At 36.3% G+C, this 24,435-nt stretch overlaps 1 protein-coding gene across 18 annotated transcripts in view; it reads left to right on the forward strand.

Annotated features, from left to right (window-relative positions):
• ODF2L (outer dense fiber of sperm tails 2 like) overlaps positions 1-24,435 on the forward strand; it is a 339,482-nt gene that overhangs the window by 91,796 nt on the left and 223,251 nt on the right. For 2 of the 18 annotated variants that reach the window (XM_067043182.1, XM_067043205.1), the window contains exon 2: positions 16,634-16,725. The exons of 14 other annotated variants lie outside the window; for them this stretch is intronic. The gene's annotated coding sequence lies outside the window, so the exon portion shown is untranslated. Of the gene's footprint in view, positions 1-16,633; positions 16,726-24,435 lie in introns of those variants that run through there. 2 more of the 18 variants (XM_067043179.1, XM_067043218.1) reach the window with 2 other exon arrangements.

Consider the following 24,435-nt stretch of genomic DNA (forward strand, 5'->3'; position numbering starts at 1 on the left):
AACAAATTTATATCTACCTCTAAGTCCATGGAAATTAAATAAGAATGTAAGTACTGTTTATTATATAAAATGCTATTTAAATAAAAAGTATTATTATTTAGGATATTAAATGGGGTGCCCAGTACCACAAGTCTATCACATACAGTAAAGCTAAGAAGTCAGGTGTGGACCTTGGTCTATGAAGAGAACTCAACATTGGGAAGTCATATGATTTGAGTAGCTTTTGAAATAGTGATACATTCGTGCTGGAAGTAACACATTATTTTCTGATATCTACTCCAATAATAATTTAATTACACATGCTTAACAGATGTTTTACCTGAGTTTAAGGTCCAGAGTCTCCAGCCATAAAACAAATGTTCTCGGTGTGATACTAATTGTTCTATATACATATAAAATCTGCAAGAGCAGTCTTTCTTGTGGTGGGCTTTAGATAGCTAAGCTAACTGTCTGGGCTCAAGACCATCACTTAGTTCTCTTGCCATTATTTTCTCCTCTAATAGTTTGGAAGTTATATGCTCTATTTATTTACTGATTACCCTAGAAATTTTACTGTGCATATTTGTCTTAACAAAGTTGAAAGTTAATCAAATTGTCTTTCTTTTTTAAATTAAACAAGGACCTTAGAAAACTTGAATTCCAATCCTCCTTCCCCATTTATATTTCTCATATATCAATTCCACATATGTAAATGAGACTTAATTTTTGTCTTATAAGTGATCTTTATTTATATTTACTCATATTTTTGGCTAACTTTGCTCTTAATTCCTTTTTATGTCTCAGATCTTCTAACTAGGTTCACTTACCTTATTCTAAAGTATATCCTTTATAATTTCTTTTTGCTTAATTCTTGTTTTCCTGAAATGTCCTTACTTCTTCCTCATTCTTAAAAACATTTTCCCTATGTATAGAATTCTAGTTTGATAATTATTTTCTCTTAGCATAATGAAAATACTCAACTATCTTCTGGCTCCTATTATTGCTGTTAAGAAGTTGTCTGTCAGTCTAATTGTCATTTTGTGGAGCATTCTGTCTTTTATATCTCTCTTTAATGTTGTGCCTTTCACTGTGATGTAATTAGGAGCATACTTTTTATTTATCTTGCCTGGGACTTTTTTGGGGAAGGGGTGTTCTCTAATTTTTTGACTGTTTCTTTAATCAATTCTACAAATTTAGCAGCAATATTTTCTGCATCATTGTTTCTGCTTCGTCTCCCTCTCCTCTCTTTCTGGAAGGACTTAATTATGTATTAACACTTTGCACTCTGTTTTCTGTATCTTTTAATCTCTCAAAATATACATCTCTATCTTCTGGAGTTGCTTGCCTGCATATTTTCTTTTAATTTATCTTCCAGGTCAAAAATTTTCTCTTTCGTTTAATCTGTGATTAAACCTGTTCATTGAGGTTTTAAAATTTTATTTCAATTGAAAAATATTTTTAGGCATTCTGTTTGGTGCTTTTGAAAATCTGTTTGCTTTTGTTCATGTCTTTCAAACCTACCTTTTATTAGTTTAAGCTTAAAAATATTTTAAACATTATTAGGTCTGTATTCTGTGTCCACTCATTCCAATAGTAATATTTTCTGTGAGCTTGATTATACTATTTTTTCCATTGGCTCTGACTCATGATGCCTTTTCTTTTTTTTAAACATCTTTATTGGAGTATAATTGCTTTACAATTGTGTGTTAGTTTCTGCTTTATAACAAAGTGAATCAGTTATACATATACATATGTTCCCATATCTCTTCCCTCTTGCATCTCCCTACCTCCCACCCTCCCTATCTCACCCCTCTAGGTGGTCACAAACCACTGAATTGATCTCCCTGTGCTATGTGGCTGCTTCCCCCTAGCTATCTATTTCATGTTTGGTAGTGTATATATGTCCATGCCTCTCTCTCACTTTGTCACAGCTTACCCTTCCCCCTTTATTCCCATCTTACCCCTAGGTTCTTCATGACTTTTTTTTTTCTTAGATTCCATATATATATGTTAGCATATGGTATTTGTTTTTCTCTTTCTGACTTACTTCACTCTGTATGACAGACTCTAGGTCCATCCACCTCACTAAAAATAACTCAATTTTGTTTCTTTTTATGGCTGAGTAATATTCCATTGTATATATGTGCCACATCTTCTTTATCCATTCATCCGTTGATGGACACTTAGGTTACTTCCATGTCCTGGCTATTGTAAATAGAGCTGCAATGAACATTTTGGTATATGATTCTTTTTTAATTATGGTTTTCTCAGTATATGCCCAGTAGTGGGATTGCTGGATCGTATGGTAGTTCTATTTGTAGTTTTTAAAGGAACCCCCATACTGTTCTCCACAGTGGCTGTATCAATTTACATTCCCACCAACAGTGCAAGAGGGTTCCCTTTCCTTCACACCCTCTCCAGCATTGTTTCCAGATTTTTTGATGATGGCCATTCTGACTAGTGTGAGATGATATCGCATTGTAGTTTTGATGCATTTCTCTAATGATTAATGATGTAGAGCATTCTTTCATGTGTTCATTGGCAATCTGTATATCTTCTTTGGAAAAATGTCTATTTAGGTCTTCTGCCCATTTTTGGATTGGGTTGTTTGTTTTTTTTTGTTATTGGGCTGCATGAGCTGCTTGTAAATTTTTGAGGTTAATCCTTTGTCAGTTGCTTCATTTGCAACTATTTTCTTCCATTCTGAGGGTTGTCTTTTGGTCTTGTTTATGGTTTCTGTTGCTGTGCAAAAGCTTTTAAGTCTCATTAGGTCCCATTTGTTTATTTTTGTTTTTCTTTCCATTTCTCTAGGAGGTGGGTCAAAAAGGATATTGCTGTGATTTATGTCATAGAGTGTTCTGCCTATGTTTTCCTCTAAGAGTTTTACAGTTTCTGGCCTTACATTTAGGTCTTTAATCCATTTTGAGTTTATTTTTGTGTATGGTGTTAGGGAGTGTTCTAATTTCATACTTTTACATGTACCTATCCAGTTTTCCAAGCACCACTTATTGAAAAGGTTGTCTTTTCTTCACTGTATATTCTTGCCTCCTTTATCAAAGATAAGGTGACCATATGTGCGTGGGTTTATCCCTGGGCTTTCTATCCTGTTCCATTGATCTGTATTTCTGTTTTTGTGCCAGTACCATACTGTCTTAATTACTGTAGCTTTGTAGTATCATCTGAAGTCAGGGAGCCTGATTCCTCCAGCTCCATTTTTCTTTCTCAAGATTGCTTTTGTTATTTGGGGTCTTTTGTGTTTCCATACAAATCGTGAAATTTTTTGTTCTAGTTCTGTGAAAAATGCCAGTGGTAGTTTAATAGGGATTGCATTGAATCTGTAGATTGCTTTGGGAAGTACAGTCATTTTCACAATGTTGATTCTTCCTCTCCAAGAACATGGTATATCACTCCATCTATTTGTATCATCTTTAATTTCTTTCATCATGTCATAAATTTCTGCATACAGGTCTTTTGTCTCCTTAGGTAGGTTTATTCCTAGATATTTTATTCTTTTTGTTGCAGTGGTAAATGGGAGTGTTTCCTTAATTTCACTTTCATATTTTTCATCATTATTCTATAGCAACACCAGGGATTTCTGTGCATTAATTTTGTATCTTGCTACTTTTCCAAATTCATTGATTAGCTCTAGTAGTTTTCTGGTGGCCTCTTTTGGATTCTCTATGCATAGTATCGTGTCATCTGCACACAGTGACAGCTTTGCTTCTTTTCTGATTCGGATTCCTTTTATTTCTTTTTCTTCTCTGATTGCTGTGGCTAAAACTTCCAAAACTATGTTGAATAACAGTGGTGAGAGTGGGTAACCTTGTCTTGTTCCTGATATTAGTGGAAATGGTTTCAGTTTTTCACCATTGAGGATGATGTTAGCTGTGGGTTTGTCATATATGGCAATTATGTTGAGGAAGTTTCCCTCTATGCCTACTTTCTGCAGGGTTTTTATCATAAATGGGTGTTGAATTTTGTCAAAGTCTTTCTCTGCATCTATTGAGATGATCATATGGTTTTTCTCATATGATGTATCAACGTTGATTGATTTGCTTATATTGAAGAACCCTTGCATTCCTGGAATAAACCCCACTTGATCATAGGGTATGATCCTTCTAACGTGCTGCTGGATTCTGTTTGCTAGTATTTTGTTGAGGATTTTTGCATCTACGTTCATCAGTGATATTGGCCTGTAGTTTTCTTTCTTTGTGACATCTTTGTCTGGTTTTGGTATCAGGGTGATGGTGGCCTCATAGATGGGGCTTGGGAGTGTTCCTCCCTCTGCTATAGTTTGGAAGAGTTTGAGAAGTATAGGTGTTAGCTCTTCTCTAAATGTTTTATCATATTCACCTGTGAAGCCATATGGTCCTGGGCTTTTGTTTGTTGGAAGATTTTTAATCACAGTTTCAATTTCAGTGTTTGTGATTGGTCTATTCATATTTTCTATTTCTTCCTGTTTCAGTCTCGGCAGGTTATGCATTTCTAAGAATTTGTCCATTTCTTCCAGGTTGTCCATTTTTTTGGCATATAGTTGCTTATAGTAATCTCTCATGATCCTTTGTATTTCTGCAGTGTTACTTCTCTTTTTTCATTTCTAATTCTACTGATTTGAGTATTCTCCCTTTTTTTCTTGATGAGTCTAACTAATGGTTTATCAATTTTGTTTATCTTCTCAAAGAACCAGTTTTTAGTTTTATTGATCTTTGCTATCATTTCCTTCATTTCTTTTTCATTATTTCTGATATGATCTTTATGATTTCTTTCCTTCTGTTAACTTTGGGAGTTTTTTGTTCTTCTTTCTGTAATTGCTTTAGGTGCAAGGCTAGGTTGTATATTTGAGATGTTTCCTGTTTCTTATGGTAGGATTTTATTGCTATGAACTTCCCTCTTAGAACTGCTTTGGCTGCATCCCATAGGTTTTGGGTTGTCCTGTCACCATTGTCATTTATTTCTAGATATTTTTTGATTTCTTCAGTGATCACTTTGTTATTAAGTAGTGTATTGTTTAGCCTCCATGTGTTTGTATTTTTTACAGATCTTTTCCTGTAATTGATATCTAGTCTCATAGCGTTGTGGTCGGAAAAGATACTTGATACAATTTCAATTTTCTTAAATTTACCAAGGCTAGATTTGTGACCCAAGATATGATCTATCCTGGAGAATGTTCCATGAGCACTTGAGAAAAATGTGTATTCTGTTGTTTTTGGATGGAATGTCCTATAAATATCAATTAAGTCCATCTTGTGTAATGTATCATTTAAAGCTTGTGTTTCCTTATTTATTTTCATTTTGGATGATCTGTCCATTGGTGAAAGTGGGGTATTAAAGTCCCCTATTATGATTGTGTTACTTTCGATTTTCCTTTTATGGCTGTTAGTATTTGCCTTATGTATTGAGGTGCTCCAATGTTGGGTGCATAAATATTTACAATTGTTATATCTTCTTCTTGGATTAATCCCTTGATCATTATGTAGTGTTCTTCTTTGTCTCTTGTAATAGTCTTTATTTTAAAGTCTATTTTGTCTGATATGAGAATTGCTACTCCAGCTTTCATTTGATTTCCATTTGCATGGAATATCTTTTTCCATCCCCTCACTTTCAGTTTGTATGTGTCCCTAGGTCTGAAGTGGGTTTCTTGTAGACAGCATATATATGAGTCTTGTTTTTGTATCCATTCAGCCAGTCTGTGCCTTTTGGTGGTAGCATTTAAACCATTTACATTTAAAGTAATTATTGATATGTATGTTCCTATTACCATTTTCTTAATTGTTTGGGGTTTTTTATGGTAGGTCTTTTCCTTCTCCTGTGTTTCTTGCATAGAGAAGTTCCTTTAGCATTTGTTGTGAAGCTGGTTTGGTGGTGCTGAACTCTCTCAGCTTTTGCTTGTCTATAAAGGTTTTAATTTCTCCATCAAATCTGAAAGAAATCCTTGCTGGGTAGAGTAATCTTGGTTGTAGGTTTTTCTCCTTCATCACTTTAAATATGTCCTGCCACTCTCTTCTGGCTTGCAGAGTTTCTGCTGAAAGATCAGCTGTTAACCTTATGGGGATTCCCTTGTGTGTTATTTGTTGTTTTTCCCTTGCCGCTTTTAATATGTTTTCTTTGTATTTAATTTTTGATAGTTTGATTAATATGTGCCTTGGCATGTTTCTCCTTGGATTTATCCTGTATGGGACTCTCTGTGCTTTCTGGACTTGATTAACTATTTCCTTTTCCATATTAGAGAAGTTTTCAACTATAATCTCTTCAACTATAATCTCTTCAAATATTTTCTCAGTCCCTTTCTTTTTCTCTTCTTCATCTGGGACCCCTATAATTCGAATGTTCGTGCATTTAATATTGTCCCAGAGGTCTCTGAGACTGTCCTCAGTGCTTTTCATTGTTTTTTCTTTATTCTGCTCTGCAGTAGTTGTTTCCACTATTTTATCTTTCAGGTCACTTATCTGTTCTTCTGCCTCAGTTATTCTGCTATTGATCCCTTCTAGAGTATTTTTAATTTCATTTATTGTGTTGTTCATCATTGCTTGTTTCCTCTTTAGTTCTTCTAGGTCCTTGTTAAATGTTTCTTGCATTTTCTCCATTCTATTCCCAAGATTTTGGATCATCTTTACTATCATTATTCTGAATTGTTTTTCAGGTAGACTGCCTATTTCCTCTTCATTTGTTAAGTCTTGTGAGTTTTTACCTTGCTCCTTCATGTGCTGTGTGTCTTTCTGTCTTCTCATTTTGCTTATCTTACTGTGTTTGGCATCTCCTTTTTGCAGGCTACAGGTTCATAGTTCCTGTTGTTTTTGGTGTTGTTCCCAATGGCTAATGTTGGTTCAGTGGGTTGTGTAGGTTTCCTGTTGCAGGGGACTAGTACCTGTGTTCTGGTGGATGAGGCTGGATCTTGTGTTTCTGGTGGGCAGGTCCACATCTGATGGTGTGTTTTGGGGTGTCTGTGGCCTTATTATGATTTTAGGCAGCCTGTCTGCTAATGGATGGGGCTGTGTTCCTATCTTCCTAGTTGTTTGGCATAGGGTGTCCAGCACTGTAGCCTGCTGGTCGTTGAGTGAAGCTGGGTCTTGGTGTTGAGATGGAGATCTCTGGGAGATTTTCACTGTTTCATATTACGTGGAGCTGGGAGGTCTCTTGTAGACCAGTGTCCTGAATTTGGGTCTCCCACCTTAGAGTCACAGCAGTGTCTCCTGGCTGGTGCACCAAGAGCCTTTCATCCACACAGCAGAAAGAAAGAAAGAGAGAAAGAAAGGGAGGAAGAAGGAAGGAAGGAAGGAAGGGAGAGGAAGCAAGAAAAATATAAAATAAAATAAAGTTAAGAAAACAATTTTTAAAGTAAAATTTAAAAAAAAAAAAAAAAAAAAAACCAATGGACAGAACCCTAGGAGAAATGGTGAAAGCAAAGCTATTCATACAAAATCTCACACAGAAGCATACACATACACACTCACAAAAAGAGGAAAAGGGGAAAATTAATATAGCTTGCTCCCAAAGTCCACCTCCTCAATTTGGGATGATTCATTGTCTGTTCAGATATTCCATAGATGCAGCGTACATCAAGTTGATTGTGGAGATTTAATCCGCTGCTTCTGAGGCTGCTGGGAGAAATTTCCCTTTCTCTTTGTTCGCACAGCTCCCGGGGTTCATCTTTGGATTTGGCCCTGCCTCTGCGTGTAGGTCGCCTGACGGCATCTGTTCTTCGCTCAGACAGGATGGGGTTAAAGGAGCAGCTGATTCAGGGGCTCTGGCTCACTCAGGTCAGGGGGAGGGAGAGGTACTGATGCGGGGCGAGCCTGCAGCGACAGAGGCCAGTGTGACGTTGCACCAGCCTGATGCGTGCTGTGCATTCTCCCAGGGAAGTTGTCCCTGGATCACGGGACCCTGGCTGTGGTGGGCTGCATAGGCTCCCAGGAGGGGAGGTGTGGATAGTGACCTGTGCTCGCACACAGGCTTCTTGGTGGCGCAGCAGAAGCCTTAGCATCCCATGTCCGTCTCTGGGGTCTGCGCTGATAGCCGTGGCTCGCTCCCGTCTCTGGAGCTCCTTTAAGCAGCGCTCTTAATCCCCTCTCCTCATGCACTAGGAAACAAAGAGGGAAGAAAAAGTGTCTTGCCTTTTAGGCAGGTCCAGACCTTTTCCCGGACTCCCTCCCAGCTAGTTGTGGTGCACTAGCCCCATTCAGCCTGTGTTCACGCAGCCAACCCGAGTCCTCTCCCTGCCATCCGACCAAAGCCCGAGCCTCAGCTCCCAGCCCCCGCCCGCCCCAGTGTGTGAGCAGACAAGCCTCTCGGGCTGGTGAGTGCAGGTCCGCACTGATCCTCCGTGCATGGATCTCTCCGCTTTGCCCTCCGCACCCCTGTGGCTGCGGTCTCCTCCGTGGCTGCAAAGCTTACCCCCTCCACCACCCGCAGTCTTCACCCGCGAAGGGGCTTCCTAGTGTGTGGAAACCTTTCCTCCTTCACAGCTCCCTCGCACTGGTGCAGGTCCCGGCCTTATTCTTTTGTCTCTGCTTTTTCTTTTTTCTTTTGCCCTACCCAGGTACATGGGGGGTTTCTTGCATTTGGGGAGGTCTGAGACCTTCTGCCAGCGTTCAGTAGGTATTCTACAGGAGCTGTTGCACATGTAGATGTATTTCTGATGTATTTGTGGAGAAGAAGGTGATCTCTGCGTCTTACTCTTCTGCCATCTTCTCAAATCCCCCCGCCTTGTTTTCTTTATGTTTAGAGATATTTGACTTTCATTTGCTCATTTTCCCTTTATTTGCAGAAGATCTTTGAAGTCTTAATTTTAAAAGAGTACTTCTAAAAAGAATTTATATTTGTGTCTTTCAGATATCTGGGTACACTACTGGTCTGAGACCACTTTTTTTTTCTTAATTCAAATAGATTTCCTTCATGCAATGGTTATTGTATTAACCAACAGCTTTTGTCTTTTGTCTTATTCCATCAGAGAAGTTAAAACAGCCTCAGAGAAAAAACTTGCTTGACCTAGCTTGGGCAAGATCCCAACAACCAAGCCAAGCAACTATGGCCAGGGATTGGGGTAATATGTTTCAGGACTCAAGATTGATCAATCAGTGGTTATGAGATGGCTGGTAGCTTCTAAGGGAGCAACATGTATAAAATGATGGGTGAACAAACAAATAAATAGATTTCTGCTACATATGCTCTCTTTCCTATGATGTCCAAAAATTTGTACTACTTGGCTAACAATGGCCTAACACACACCTATTTTATTGTTCTAGTAGTTTTAGAAACTGAAACTTGTGACTTAAACATTCTGAAAAACCTAGAAGGATGAAATTGAGCAGCTTACTAAACTTCTTTGGGCTTCTGCGTCTGCATCTTGACAGTGAAAGTGTTAGAACCAATGGTCTCTAAAGACCCCAGTATGAAAGCATTATTATTTTAGGAGTTACATATTCACTAATCAATGAATAAGAATTCACTCAATAGCCATGCATTTAACAGACGTTTGTGAATTCCTACTATGTGCAATACATTACGCTAGGTATGATGGGAATGATTTTAATCAATTCTTTGTCAGGAAATTAATCTTTTCCCTTGAAATCTTGCTTATACTTCTAAAATGCATACTAAGTTTTATTAATATTGTAGCAAAGGCAAACTTTAGTACAATTCTGATTTTGAAAAATTCTTAAATTTTAAATTAGTGCTGTAATGTTTTTCTATACAGACATTGTGCAATATTGAATTTTGAGGAAGAATCAACAGAAATGATGAAGGAAGCTGTGATATTGTTAGACTTTGGAATCACAAAACATTAAATAATTGTGTTTACATAGTAAAGTATTTGTTTTTATGCCATGTAAGATCCTATAAGATTCCAGGGGGACTAACCTCACTCAAAAGCAGTTTACAATTTTTACATTTAGTAAAGAGTTTGACAAACTTTTCAGTTTTATATCCATATCTGATTACTCTTGTCAGATATGCTGTGACTACTGGAATCATTAAAAAAAAAAAACCAACAAAACAGCAACTAGGCCTAGAACCCAGCACTTGCCTGTTAATTACTGTTATCTGGCAAGATTTATGTAACTTTCTTAGTCATAAGGTTAATGAACTTTGATTTAGAACTGGGTGACTTGGCAAACTTCCTGTAAAGATATAATAATACTTGGACTGTTAAGTGTAAATAAAGGCCTGAATGAATGTAAATTTACCATATTCACCTACACTAAACAACCTCTTATTCACCATAGTTTTGAATATGAAGGTATGTAGAGAGGAGAACAAATTTTATATAATATTTTGTTAGCATGATTTATAACTCAACCAGTGGTTGAGAATCCGCCTGCTGATGCAGGGGACACGGGTTCGTGCCCTGGTCCGGGAAGATCCCACATGCCGTGGAGCAGCTGGGCCCGTGAGCCATGGCCACTGAGCCTGAGTGTCCGGAGCCTGTGCTCCGCAACGGAAGAGGCCACAACACTGAGAGGCCCGCCTACCACAAAAAACAAAAACAAACAAAAAAACAACAAAACTCAATTCAAATGTTTCTTCTCTTGGGAGCCTACCTGATCAGTTGATCTTTTCCTCTTCTGTGATCCCACAGACACTTTTAATTATATAGATTATGTTACCTACAACAGTGAGATTTTGAAAACAAGCTCTGATTATGTTATTCCCATTTACTTTATGATAAAGTCCAAAATCCTTAGTGAGACTTGTAAGGCCCCCACCCTATTAAAATCCACATACTTAATTCTTCAGCCACATCTCCCACTCTGATCAGACTAGTCTGCCTGAGAATCTCCTCCCCAACTTTTTGCACATGTTGTTCTCTTTGCCTTGGACATTATTTTCTACCCTCTTGGTGAATCTCTACTCACCTCTTAAGTTTTAGCTAGAATTTTACTTTCTTAGAGAGACTTTCCACGACCCTTAGATTAGGTTAGTTCTCGATGATTTAAGTACCCAAAGCACTCTATACACTAAAATGGTGTTTCTGATCCTGTCTTTTCCATTAGATTTCATGAGTATGCTTGCCTTGTTCAGTTATATTTGTTAATCAAGCATGTGTCAGGTACTTCAAAGGCATTTGCTAAATATTTTTTTTGGTAGAATGAATGCAAGGATAAATTCAGGCCTTCATTTTGAGAGAAACCTTCTCACTCACCTCACTCTTTCTGTGTCTATATAATGCCAGACATGGAGTGGGCACTCAGTGAAATCATTATATTTCATTTTCATAAACATGTTTTCTTTATTTATAACTTATTTGCAATGGAATGCTCAGAATTTTTCAGGTAAAGTTATTCAAATTATATCCTTTTAAGTACTTGAATATTTTCTATAAATACCTTGTTGAATATTCAGAAATTTTTTCAGACCTCCTGATGAATCCTTCTCAAACACGTTTGTTATTTCCTCCTACTGTGCCTGATCTACAAAATTTGGAGACTTCTCCCCATCTAGGCCTCTATTTAGCTCCTTTCTCTCCTTAAGGTGATCTCATCCAGTCTTGTTGGCTGATGACTCTCAGACTTGATGAGTATGTACTGGAAATTCCAGATTGATATGACCTAATTATCTTCTTGACATCTTTATTGGAATGGCTATTAAGTATCTTAAACCTGACATGTCCTAAACAAAGTTTAAGTATTTTTTATTTCTTGACAATAACACATTCTTATTCTCTTAGAAAGACATGGATGATCTTTGGTCACAATAAACAGTAACAGCAGATCAGATGTTATACCCATCCCAGTGGATCAGTGACAGCTTCCTACTAGGACTAACACCTTTAAAAGCCAGCCAACCAGCATCAACCTAACTTCAGTGACCATACTCTGGGCTATAGGTCAGTTAATCCCTAAATGCTCCCACTTGTGATATTCCACCATTTCCTGAACTACTTTCTCTTGGAACCCCAAATGATAGTGGTTTGTTTTCTTCAGAGGCTTCACCTGGAAACAAAGCTCTTTTTTGCTTAACACACACAAGAGTCCAATTTTGCTTTCACTTGCTTAATGGAGGCCTCTTCATTTTACACCCTTCAATCATGATACTTTCCCAGTTTTCTTCATCCCATTATGGCATCATCATCTTTGATTCTTCTCTTTAGCTTGCATAGCACATCTTACATATCAGTAACTTCTGGCAACTGTACCTTTAAAATTTGTTCTGAATCTATCCAGTAGAGCATAATGGTTAAGTGTATGAATTGAAGCCAGACAACCAGTTTTTCTACTTACTACACAAGTCACTTAATCTTTTTGTACTTTAACATTATAACAGTACCTAATAGCAGTACCTACTTCATATGATTAGTGGGAGGATGAAATGAACCAATGCACACAAAGTACAGAGAATAGTGCCTGGCACATAATAAATGTCATATACACGTTAACTATTATCATTGTGATAACCACACTCATCCAAGCTACTATTATCTCTGCAGTAAACTCTTAATTAGTGTACCTGCTTCCATCATTGTCTGGCCAAAATCCAATTTCCTCGTAGTAGCTAGAATGATCTGTTTATAAAATCAACTTTATTAAAGTATAATTTACATACAAAAATGTATCCATTTTCAGTATACATTTCTGTAAATTTTGAAAACTTATACACCCATGTAACTATAATCACAGTCAAGGTATAGAACATTTCCATTATGTCAAATAGTTCCCTAGTATCCCCTTTTAGTCAGTTCTCCTTTCCCAACCCCAGCCCTGGGCAACCACTAATCTAATTTCTGCCAGTGTATTAGTTTATATTTACTAGAATTTCATAAATGGAATTGTACATTATGTTTTTTGGTGTTTTGTTTGTTTTGTTTTTGGTGTCTGGTTCCTTTCAGTCAGCATGTTTTTGAGATTCATCCATATTGTTGCATATTGTTCACTACTGTTTATTGTTGAATAGAATTTTACTGGATGAATAAACTATAATTCACTTATTCATTTACCAGTAGAAGAACATTTATTTTTTTCCTCCTACTTTTTGGTTATTATGAATAAGACTGAAATAAACATTTGTGTAAACTCTGAGTGGACAATAAAAATTGTTTAAAGTTTTTGACTTTTATTAACAACACTTTTTTTTTTTTTTTTTTTTTTTGCGGTACGTGGGCCTCTCACTGTTGTGGCCTCTCCCGTTGCTGAGCACAGGCTCCGGACGTGCAGGCTCAGCGGCCATGGCTCACGGGCCCAGCTGCTCCACGGCATGTGGGATCTTCCCGGACTGGGGCATGAACCCATGTCCCCTGTATCGGCAGGCAGATTCTCAACCACTGCGCCACCAGGGAAGCCCTAACAACACATTTTTAACAAGTCTTTTAGTGTACATGTGCACATATTATTTGGGGGTATATAATTAGGAGTGGCATTTCTGGATCATTGGGTATACATATGTTCAACTAGAGTAGATAATGCTCAAGAGTTTTTTTGAAGTTTATTGCCCATATTTGATGAAAGATATGAATGTACATATCCAAGAAAATCAAACCTTAAATAGAATAAATTCAGAGATTTATGCTGAGAAACATACAAGAAATTTTTCAATAAGATTAAGAGCTGATTTCTCATCAGAAACCACAAAAGCCAGAAGGCAGTGGGATGATTTAATCAAAATGATGAGAGAAGAAAACCTGATGATTAAGAATTCTATATAGCAGCAGTCCCCAACCTTTTTGGCACCAGGGACTGGTTTTGTGGAAGACAAGTTTTCCACAGACGGGGGAGGGGATGGTTCAGGCTGTAATGCGAGCGAGGGGGTGTGGCAGATGAAGCTTTGCTTGCTTGCCTCCTGCTGTGCAGCTCAGTTCCTAACAGGACGAGGACCAGTACCAGTCCATGGCCCAGGGGTTGGGGACCCCTGCTATATAGGGCAGAAGTATCCTGAGGAAGTGTAAACAACCCACATGTCCATCAACTGATGAATAGATAAACAAAATGTGATTTAGCCATACAATGGAATATTTTTTAGCCATAAAAGTAATGAAGTACTGTTATATGCTATAACATAAATGAACCTTAAAACCATTATGCCAAGTTAAAGAATCTAGACACAAAGGCCATGTATTTTATGATTCCATTTATATGAAATGTCTAGCATAAGTAAATCCATGGTGACAGAAAGTAGCCTAGTCATTACCAGGGCCTTAGGGGAGGGGAGAAGAAATAGGAAGTGATTACTTAATGGGTATAGGATTTCTTTCTGGGGTGATGAAATGTTCTAGTGTTAGATAATGATGATGGTTGCACAACATTGTGAATGTACTAAAAGACACTGAATTGGATTAGTTGCATTCTACATTATAAAAAATCAATTGAAAAGAATATGTCTTCAGTGGTAGGAATTTTAAGATCATGGCACCTGGAGTTAACTCTAGCAACAAAGTTTTTCTAATCTCAAATATTACCACATGGCTGCCTACTTAATGTATAGTTAAGGCTTTACACTTTAAAATATTTAAACTGGTAAATTTATATTATGTGAATTTTAACTCAAGTTTTAAAATTAATGATAGTATTCAATTATAAATTAAAGAATAAAATAAATATTTCTGAGTCCATGTGATATGAATAAAGATAGGGGGAAAGGAGAAAGCAGAAATCTTATTTAAAGCATTGCAATTAATAAATATAGAAGAATGAAAAAAATGGAAATCACCATTAGAACATCATGGTAATATTGTTGCAGGCAAACCTGTCTTTTCACTTGCTTATTTACCACTTGTATATCTTCTTTGGTGATCTATTTCTGAATAGATCTGTTTAGATTCTATTGCTCACTTTTTACTGAGTTGTTTATTCTTTTAATGTTGAGTTACAAGTTCTTCATTGGAGATGTTAAAATATTTTTTCCCCAGGGTGTCTTTTGCAGAGCAAAATTTTTCATTTTTTAAAAGTCGAGTATCAAATTTTTTTAATAGATCATGCTTTTGGTTCATATCTAAAAACTCATCTCCAAACCAAAAGCATATAGATTTTCTAATTGCTTTTCTTCTAGAAATTTTATAGTTTTATGTTTTATATTTAGATCTATGATCCATTTTTGAGAATTTTTGTGTAAGGTCTTAGATATGTATTACAAATATTATTACTTTTTTTGCCTATGGACCTCCAATTTTTTCAGCATTATTTGTTGAATTGGTACTTTCTCCTTTAAATTGCCTTTGCATTTTTTGTCAAAAATCCGTTGACTAGGGCTTCCCTGGTGGCGCAGTGGTTGAGAGTCCGCCTGCCGATGCAGGGAACACGGGTTTGTGCCCCGGTCTGGGAAGATCCCACATGCCACGGAGCGGCTGGGCCCATGAGCCATGGCCGCTGAGCCTGTGCGTCCGGAGCCTGTGCTCCACAACGGGAGATGCCACAACAGGGAGAGGCCTGCGTACGGAAGAAAAAAAAAAATCAGTTGACTATATTTGTGTAGGTCTATTTCTGGACTCTTTATTCTGTTACACTTATCTATGTGTCTGTCTTTTTGCCAATACCACACACTCCTTTGATTACTGTAGTTTTATTGATTGATTGGTTGACTGTGGATCAATTCCTTTTCTCCCTATAGCTTTATTGAGGCATGATTGGCAAACAGAGTTGTAAGATATTCATTTATTCATTAAAAAAATCTAAAATCTAAATATATTGTATATATAAATTTAAATTGTGTAATTTAATATACATATGTTAATTAGATATATTTATATATTGTAACCTGAGTGCCATTGTAGCAATAATTGGCACCTCTATCATGTTATATAATTATTCTTTGTCTTTAGTAGTTGGAATAATTAAATTCTAGCCTCTTAGCAAGTTTGATGATTATAATACATTATTCACTATACTGCATATTAGATCTCTGGGGTTTATTTACTACTTGTTGTAAGTTTGTACCCTTAAACATCTGTCCTGTTCCCCTAACCCCCATCCCCTAATAAATACAATTTTATTCTCTGCTTTTACAGTTTTGGCTTGTTGAAATTCCACATAAAAGTGATATCATACAGTACTTGTCATTCTCTGATTTATCTCACTTAGCATAATATTCTCATGGTCCATCCATGTTGTTACAAATGACAAGATAGTTCTATTTTTAGTTTTTTGAGGAAATTCCCTTTTCTCCACAACCTTGCCGACAGTTATTATTTGTATACTTTTTGCTGATAGTCATTCTGACAGGTGTGAGGTGATATCTCATAGTGGTTTTGATTTGCATTTTTCCGATGATTAGCAGTGTTGGTCATCTTTTCATGTGCCTGTTGACCACTTGTATATATTCTTTGGAAAACATATCTATTCAGGTTTTATGCCCATTTTTAAATTGGATTGTTTGCTTTTTTGATATTGAGTTGTAGAGCTGTTTATTTTTTTGGTTATTAACTCCTCATTGGTCATATCACTTGCAAATATTTTCTCTCATTCAGTAGGTTGTCTTTTCATTTGGTCAGGAGTTTCTTTTGCTGTGCAAAAGCTTTTAAGCTTATTTAGGTCCCATTTGTTTACTTTTGCTTTTGTTGCTTTTTTTAGGAGACAGATCTAAAAAACAATAATTGCTGCAATTTTTGTCAGAGTGTTCTGCCCCTATTCTCTTCTAGGAGTTTCATGGTTTCAGGCTTTATTACATTCAGATCTTTAATCCATTTTGAGTTTATTTTTTGATATGATGTTCTAATCTCATTCTTTTACAGGTAGCGGTCCAGTTTTCCCAGCACCACTTATTGAAGAGATCGTCTTTTCTCCACTGTATGTTCTTGTCTCCTTTGTCATAGATTAATTGACTGTAAGTGTGTGGGTTTATTTTTGGGCTCTCTATTATGTTCCACTGATCTATGTGTCTGTTTTTGTGCAATACCATTCTGTTTTTTTTTTTTCTTTGTTTGCTTTGTGGTATGCGGGCCTCTCACTGTTGTGACCTCTCCCATTGCGGAGCACAGGCTCCGGACACGCAGGCTCAGCGGCCATGGCTCACAGGCCCAGCTGCTCCGTGGCACGTGGGATCCTCCCGGACTGGGGCACGAACCCGTGTCCCCTGCATCGGCAGGCGGACTCTCAACCACTGCGCCACCAGGGAAGCTCCCATTCTGTTTTGATTACTGTAGCTTTGTAGTATAGTCAGAAGTAAGGGCGCATGATATCTCCAGGTTTGTTCTCTTTTCTCAAGATTTCTTTGGCATTTCAGGGTCTTTTGTGGTTCCATATAAATTTTTGGATTATTTGTTCTAGTTCTGTGAAAAATATCGTGGATATTTTGATAGGAATTGCATTAAACCTGTAGATGCTTTGAGTAGTATGGATATTTTAACAATGCTAATACTTCCAATCCATGAACACAGGATATCATCTTCAATTTCCTTCATCAGTGTTTAATAGTTTTCATAGTATTAGTCTTTCACCCCCTTGATTAAATTTACTTTTAAATATTCTATTCTTTAAAAAAATTTTATTGAAGTATAGTTGATTTACAATGTTGTGTTTCTATTCTTCTTGATGCAATTTTAAATGAATTTTTTTTTTTTGCTTTCTTTATCTAAGGATAATTTTCTTTATTTCTTCTTCAGATGTTTCATTCTTAGTGTGTAGAAATGCAACTGATTTCTGTATGTTGATTTTGTATCCTGCAACTTGACTGAAATTTTTGATTAGTGCCAACAGTTTTTGGTTGAGTCTTTGGGATTTTATATGTACAGAATCATATCATCTGCAAATAACAACAGTTTTACTTCTTTCTTCCTGATTTTGATACATTTTATTTATTTTGTCAAATTGCTGTAGCTAAGACTTCCAGTAGAATATTGAATAGGAGTGGGCATCCTTGTTTTGTTCTTGATCTTAGAGGAAAAGCTTCCCATTTTTCTCCACTGAGTATAAATATTAGGTGTAGGTTTCTCATACATGGCCTTATTATATTGAGGTATGTTCCTTCTATACTCAGTCTGCCGAGGGTTTTTATCATCAAAGAATGTTGTATTTTGTCAAATGCTTTTTCTGCATCTATTGAGATAAACATGTGATTTTTATCTTTCATTTTACCAATGTGATATATTACATTTATTGATTAATGTGTGTTAAACCACCCTTGTATACCAGGGATAAATCTCACTTTGTCATGATTTATAATCCTTTTTATGTGTTCTTGAATTGGGTTTGCTAATATTTTAGGAATTTTTGCAATCTATATTAATCAGGGATATTGGTCTGTAGTTTTCATTTTTTGTGGTGTCCTTATCTGTCTTTGGTGTCAGCATAATGCTGGCCTCATAGAGTGAGTTTGGAAGTATTCCCTCTTCCTCAATTTCTTGGAAGAGTTTGAGAAGGATTGGTGTTAATTCTTCTTTGAATGTTTGGAAAAATTAATCAGTGAAGCCATCTGGTCCTGGAGTTTTCTATGTTGGGAAGTTGATTACTGACTTAATCTCTTTACTAATTATCATTCTGTTCAAATTTTCTATTTCTTCCTGATTCAGTCTTGGCAGGTTATCTGCTTTTAGAATTTTATCTAATTTGTTGGCATATAATTGTTCATAATAGTATCTTTGAGCCTATGAATTTCTATAATATCAGTTTTCATGTTTTCTTTTTCATTTCTAATTTTATATGTGTTTTCTCTCTCTTTTTTTCTCAGTCTAGGTTTGTCAATTTTTTAAATCTTTTTGAAGAACAAGCTCTTGGTTTTATTAATCCTTTCTATTGTTTTACTGGTCTCTATTTCATTTACTTCCATTCTGATCGTTATGACTTCCTTTTTTTCTGCTAATGTTGGGCTTAATTTGTTCTTCTTTTTCTTGTTCCTTGAAGTGTAAAGTTTGGTTGTTTATTTGAGATCTTTCTAATTCTTAATATTATATGTATTTATTGCTATAAACTTTCCTTTCAGAATTGCTTTTGCTGCAAATCATAATTTTGATATGTTTTATTTCCATTTTCACTTGTTTTGAGATAATTTTTTATTTCTTCTTTTACCCGTTGGTTGTTCAGAAGGATATTGTTTAATTTCTGCATATTTGTGGGTTTTCCAGCTTACCTCTTGTTGATAACTTCTAGTTTCATACCACTGTGGTCAGAAAATATAGTTGGTATGATTTCAGTCTTCTTAAATTTGCAAAGATTTGTTTTGTGTTCTATCACATGTTCTATCTTGACAGTGTTCTGTGTGCACTCAAGGAGAATGTATCAATATATTCTACTGCTGTTGGGTGGAATGTTCTATGTATGTCTGTTAAGTCCGTTTGTTCTGGAGTATGGTTCAATTTCAATGTTTCTTTGTTCATTTTCTGTTTGGATGGTCTATTCATTCTGACAGTGGGGTTTTGAAATGTCCTACTATTGTATTGTCATATTATTGTATTGTTGTCTCTTTCTCCCTTTAGATCTGTTAGTATTTTCTTATATATTAGTACTCTGATATTGGGTGCATATATATTTATAATTCTTGTATTTCATGATGTTTTGACCCTTTTATTATTGTTTAATGACCTTCTTTGTTTCTTATTACCATTTTTGGCTTGAAGTCTATTTTGTCTGATATAATTTTGGCTATACTCACCTTCTTTTTGTTTGCACTTTTAAAGATATCCTCTTTAATCTCTTCACTTTAAGCCTATATGTATCTTTAGAGCTGAAATGAGTCTCTTGGAGGCAGCATATAGTTGGTCTTATTTTTTTATTCATCCAGCCACTCTGTGCCTTTTGATTGGTGAATTCAATCCACTTATATTTAGAGTGATTATTGATATGTAAGGACTTACTACTGTGATTATGTTGCTTGCTTCTGATTTTGTAAAATTGTGATATATCATGATGATTTAAAATATGTATGTTTTGTGAAAGAATTCCCCTCATCGAGTTAATTAACACATCCATTATCTCATATATTTATCTTTTTGTATGTGAGAAATTTATGTTGTATACTCTTAGCAAATTCCAATTACACAACACAGTGTTATTTATTATATTTATCATGTTATACATTAGATCCTCAGACCCTATTCATTTTATAGCTGAAAATTTGTACCCTTCTACCTGCCTTTCCATATTTACCCCAGTTCCCAAACCCCAACAGCTCCTGGCCCACTTTTCTACTCTCTGTTTCTATGACTTTGACTTTTAAATATTTAGGTTCCACATATAAGTAATACCATGCAGTATTTGTCTTTCTCTGTCTGGCTTATTTCACTTAGCATAATGCCCTCAAGGTCCATCTGTGTTGTCACAAATGACAACATTTCGTCCTTTCTCATGACTGAATAACATTCATTGTATATACCTTCCACATCTTCTTTATCCATTCATCTGTTGACACACATGTTATTTATATATCTTGGTTATTATGAGTAATGCTGCAATGAACATGGCGGTGCATATATCTTTTTGAGTTAATATTTTCATTTCCTTTGGATAAATACCCAGGAGTGGAATTGCTGGATCATATGACAATTCTATACTTAATTTTTTGAGGAAACTCCATACTGGTTCCATAGTGTCTGCACCACCCTCAACAGTTCACAAGGGCTCCCTTTTATCCATATCACTGCCAACACTTCTTATGCCTTGTCTTTTTGATGATAACATTCTAACAGGTATGGGATGTTATCTTATTGTGGTTTTGATTTGCATTTCCCTGGCAGTTAGTGATGTTGAGCACTTTTTCACATACCTGTTGGTCATTCGTATGTCTTCTTTTGAAAATGTCTATTCAGTTCCTCTACTCATTTTTAAATTGAATTTTTTCTATTGAACTATATGACTTATTTATATATTTTGGATGTTAACCCCTTATCAAATATATGATTTACAAATATTTTCTCCCACTCAGTAGTTTGACCTTTCATTTTGCTGATGGTTTCCTTTGCTCTGCAGAGACTTTTTGGTTTGACATAGTTCCACTTGTTTATTTTTGCTTTTGCTGCCTTTGCTTTTGGTGTCAAATCCAAAACATCATTACAAAGACCAATATTAAAGAGGTTTCTTCCTATATTTTCTTCTGGTTTTATAGTTTCAGGTCTTAATTTAAGTCTTTATTTTGGGTTGATTTTTATGTATGGTGAAAGATAGTCATCCAGTTTCATTCTTTTGCATGTGGCTGTCCTGTTTTCTCAACACCATTTATTGAAGAGACTGCCCTCTCCCCATTTTATATTCTTGGCCTCTTTGTCATAAATTAATTGAACATATATACATGGGTTTATTTGGGGTCCTTCTATTCATTGCTTTGATCTATGTGTCTGTTTTTATGCCAGTGCCAAACTGTTTTGATTACTATAGCTTTGAATATAGTTTGAAATCAGAAAGTGTGATGTCTCCAGATTTGTTGTTCTTTCTCAAGATTGCTTTGGTTATTTGGGGTCTTTTTGTGGTTCATACAAATTTTAGAACCCCCCCCCCCATTTCTGGTAAAAAAAATGCCACTGGAATTTTGATAGGGATTGTACTGAATTGCTTTGGGCAGTATGAACATTTTAACTATATTAATTCTTCCAGTCCATTAGCATGGAATATTTTTCCATTTATTTGTGTCTTCTTCAATTTCATCAATGTCTTATAGTTTTCAGTCTACTGTTGTTTTATATTGTAGTAGGTCTTGAAATCAGACAATGTGAGTCCTCCAACTTTCTTATTTTTCAGCAAAAAAAAATTTGGTTACTCTAGTTACTTGCAATTTCCACATAAGTTTTAGGATTGTCTTCTCACTTTCTACCAAAAAACCTGGTGAGATTTTGACAAACTTACTGGTAATTTTTGGGAAAATTATCATCTTAGTAATACTGAGTCTTCTGGAATAAATATGATTTATTGCTCCATTTATTTAGGTATTCTCTAACTTCTCGTAGCATGTTTTGTAGTTTGCAGTGTACAAGTTTTTTTTACAGTTGTTATATTATTTCTATATTTCATATTTTGATATTGTTATAAATGGCATTTTTAAAGTTTTCCAATTTTTTACTAGTGTGTAGAAGTATGATTGATATTTTTGAAAATTATTGTATAATGCAACCTTGCTAAAATCGCATATTAGTTTTATAGCTGTCTTGTAGAAGAGGTTGAATTTTCCACATAGATGATCATGACACTTGCAAACAAGGAGAGTTTTACTTCTTTTCTAGTCTCAATGACTTTTATTTCCTTTCTCCGGTTATTGCACTACTAGAATCTCCAGAGGAATATTGAATAGAAGAGAGAAGGTTGATTTGAATTGCCAAATCAGCATTACTATAAGTGAAAATCCATACTGATGTTTTTATAAACCTTCCAGATGATTTTAATATTTACCCAGTATGGAGATATATTAACATACACAAAATTTCATTGCTGTTGAGATATACTAATTTGCTTCACTGTCTCCTCATGCACTTGGTTTCAATTCCTTGGCATGCCATGTTTATTACCATATTAGAAATAGGGGGCTTCCCTCATGGCGCAGTGGTTGAGAGTCCGCCTGCCAATGCAGGGGACATGGGTTCGTGCCCCGGTCCGGGAAGATCCCACATGCCACGGAGCAGCTGGGCATGTGAGCCATGGCCACTGAGCCTGTGCATCCAGAGCCTGTGCTCCGCAAAGGGAGACGCCACAACAGTGAGAGGCCCGTGTACCGCAAAAAAAAAAAAGAAATAGGGGTAATGTTTGATATAGGGAACCACAGGATGAGCAGGAATCACGTTCTGTTTCTTGCTTTTGTTTCTCTCATCATGTTAGCATCCATCTTCCAGACTGACTTTCTCCACAAGTCAAGAACCTTGGCTGCTGACAGTTCTAGGCTCATGTCTTTCCAGCTTCACCACCTGAGAAAAAAGAGCTTATTATCACCTACCTCAGCTTAAACAAGCATGGCAAAGGACTCTGGTTGCATTGGCTTAAGCCATGTGCTCACCCTCTGAACCAATCTGTGTGGCCAGGGTGTTAGGACTTTGTGACTGGCATGTCCAGTGTTAGGTGCCATGGAAAGGGAGGAAAGGTCCTAAATCACTCATTTAGGCTACATGTTAGCGTAGGGAATGAGGCAAGGGGAGCAATGGTGCTCCATAAGGAAAGTGAGTGATAACAACATGGCCAAGTGTTAAATCACTGGGAACTTAGGCATTTCCTAGGTTTATGTCTTATACAGTTCTCAAGAGGTTCTTTCATAATGTTTCATGTATGAGGTGTTAATACTTATTATTTTGAGGATATGAAGTAGAATAAGCTCAGAAGAAGCATTATACTGCTCAGCACTCAGTCATGTCCATCCCTGCCAGGCCTTTCTTGTCAGCTTAACACACCTTCCTTGGTTGAGTGTACTGGCACTGCTGGACCTCTGCTGATGGTCTCTCTCTTTTAGCATCTTTTATAGGTTTCCCTACCTCATGGAGGGCTAAGAACTTTGCTCCCACACAAGAAACATTTGAAATGTTAGATTCCAGAGGATATGCACACAATAGCACTTAATAAATATTTGTCTTATTGAATTGAACCTGAAGAAATGAATTTACTAATGGGATGTAGATAATGAAGGAGGGGAAGAGGGAATCCAAGGTAAGCCATAGGGGAGCTTTGCACAGGCAGGTAAGCTTGAACACAGTGATCTAAAACTCACTTCAAATAAATAGCTGCTTTACACCAGCATGAACCTGCAAGAGATTTTCTATGACAGCAACCAGGTGAAGAGTTTATTAGCATCTCCCCTTCAATGGGCCACATTCTGTTGCCAAGAATGCTGATGCTACCCTCTGCTTGAACTGTAGTAAACAACAATTTACCACTCACATTTTAGGAATGTGAATGTTACAACAACAAAATACTCATTGACAGACATTAATCACTTTCTGAGCCAAGAAGGATAAAAACTACACAGAAACAATAGAACCCAAATGACAGATGGGACTGAGGGGTGGTCAGTACCTCATTGAGATACCTGTGATCATATGCTGTAGACAGGCTTTCCTAATTAATTTCTCAAAGTAAACTAAAGCAAGCACCTATAACCTTTGTATTCCCAGTTCCTAACACTGCATTGGCAGAGTTAAAAGCTGATTTGGTAATGAAGGCTTTCTTCTTACCATCTGATTGTAATTAAATGACTAATTTGTCTTTCCCTCAACACCAGATTATAAATTCTGTGAGGGCAGGGATCACATTTGACTTGTTTACCCTCATTGCTCAAGATCCAGTGCACATAAGTAGATGCTTAGCAAATATTGTTGACATGAAAATGAAATGATAGGAAATCAGGAGAGAATGGACGAATGATTGAGCTTCTACTGTGCGCCAGGCATTTTGATGGGTACTTATGCATTACAGTAGGTACCTCACTTTTATTCCCCATGACAACTCTGGGAGATATAAATTAATATCATAATTTTACAGTTAAAACTGGGAAGGACAACTTAGAGTGTTGAGTATCAACTATTTGCTGGGCACGACGCTAGGAAATTTACATATATTATCCATATGTAGATCTTCAAAATACCCTGGAGTGTTTTTCTCCATACCTTACAAATTTACAGAAAAAAACTGGCAC

Source organism: Kogia breviceps, chromosome 1, assembly GCF_026419965.1.
Source record: "Kogia breviceps isolate mKogBre1 chromosome 1, mKogBre1 haplotype 1, whole genome shotgun sequence".
NCBI lineage: Eukaryota > Metazoa > Chordata > Mammalia > Artiodactyla > Physeteridae > Kogia > Kogia breviceps.